The sequence below is a fragment of the Cucurbita pepo genome, chromosome 18, assembly GCF_057944985.1.
Source record: "Cucurbita pepo subsp. pepo isolate OVF chromosome 18, ASM5794498v1, whole genome shotgun sequence".
In the NCBI taxonomy this organism is placed as follows: Eukaryota; Viridiplantae; Streptophyta; class Magnoliopsida; order Cucurbitales; family Cucurbitaceae; genus Cucurbita; species Cucurbita pepo.
The window spans coordinates 1,488,782-1,490,497 of NC_141815.1; the positions used below are offsets into that span (position 1 = coordinate 1,488,782).

General features: G+C 35.4%; 1 non-coding gene across 1 annotated transcript; it reads left to right on the plus strand.

Annotated features, from left to right (window-relative positions):
• Window positions 1–859: 859 nt before the first annotated feature.
• On the plus strand, window positions 860–942 carry TRNAL-UAA (transfer RNA leucine (anticodon UAA)). The gene has a single exon. It is a non-coding gene; the product is annotated as a tRNA-Leu (tRNA).
• Window positions 943–1,716: the final 774 nt, after the last annotated feature.

A 1,716-nucleotide genomic window follows, 5' to 3' on the forward strand; every position in this document is an offset into this window, starting at 1 on the left:
AGATCAACCAAGCCAAAGAATTGGCTAACTTTATGGTCCAACTAAAACACACCATACTTCCCACTCAAATGTGCACACTTTGTTGTTGTGAATGTATAAAAAAGAAATCATATTTAGTTTTAGATATACCTTAAGATTACCTGTTCAACCGAGCTCAATCTAAACTTCTACTCACAATTTATATGACCTTAATTGTATCAAACTATTAATGTGTAATTTATTACTAAAACTAAAAAATATACCTGCAAAATGTTTGTTCTACTACTAATACACTTAACAATGCCACCATTATTCAAACCAAAGAATTTGATTCAAAGCTATCTCATAACAGAGGAATGCGAAATTGGTCTTTGTTGTAAGATTCGGCTATATCAATTTGAATAGCGTTCAACCACAACTATAAATATTGAATGCCAACTATTCATGAACAAAGTAAGTTTGTTGAAATTATGTGTCAAAGGTGTTCCAAAATGAGGTGTGGAGAAGTGTTTCCTACAAATCTAGTTCCAATTAAGAATGTCAATGAAGAAGAATTGCACAAAGTTTGAAGGTTTGTAGTGGAAGTGTATAATAAGAATGGCGAACGTCTCATTTACTTGCGTGTGGTGAATGGTCTGTCTTATACGATCAATAGAGGTAGAATAAGAATTTTTATTATTGTGATAGAAGCTATAAATGACGATGGTATTCCTTGGTCATATATTGCAAAGGTAGAGTACTATGTGTTTAACCTATGATGCCCCAACTCTTATCAAATATAGTTCTCGGAACGCAAATTTAGTATTCGTACTTATTTTCAATATTTATTTAATTAATTTAAATTTAGTTTAGCTAAATTTAAATTTGATGAAGAAAATTAGCTGGTTTGCCCGAGAGGTTAAGGGGGAAGACTTAAGATCTTCTGCACATAAGTGCGCATGGGTTCGAACCCCATAGCCAGCATTATAGATATAATATATAAGTGATTGGCATAATCTACTAATATTTTTTTTGTCGTCTAATGACTTTTATGAAATAAAGATATTAGAAATATATGGCTAATTGCACCTAAAAGAATCGCTAAGAAACCCTAATCTGACTTCCCACTTGGATGTGCACCTCTAGTGTAGTGGTATCATACTACCCTAATGGGTGACTTCCCACTTGGATGTGCACATTTGGTGTAGTGGTATCATACTAGTACCCTCCCACGATACTGATCGGGGTTTTGATTTCCTGGATGTGCATTTTTCAAGCTTACTTGTAGGTCAATCTTCTAAAGACTTTTATGAAATAAAGAGATTAGAAATTAGTGTGATCCAACTCAAGGACACAATACTTCTCTTCAAGATGTGTACATCTTGTGTAGTGGTATCATAGTACCCTCCCACGGTACTGATCGGGGTTCGATTCCTCAGATGTGCATTTTATGAAATAAAGAGACTAGAAATTAGTGGAAAGTGCACCTACGAGAAGAGAACCCCTAATTGGTGGAGTCTTATTCTCCAATACTAGTAGCGAAGAGGCGAGCAAGCAAGATTAACAGCTCCGCCCATGCCATATAATTTGCTAACTTTATGGTCCAACTCTCTCCTAGTCTCCTAGTGAAGAGGCGGGTTAGATTGACCAAGCCATAGAATTGGTTAACTTTATGGTCTAACTCAAAGACAGAGTACTTCCTCCCGGATGCATAGAATTGGTTAACTTTATGGTTTAACTCAAAGACAGAGTACTTCC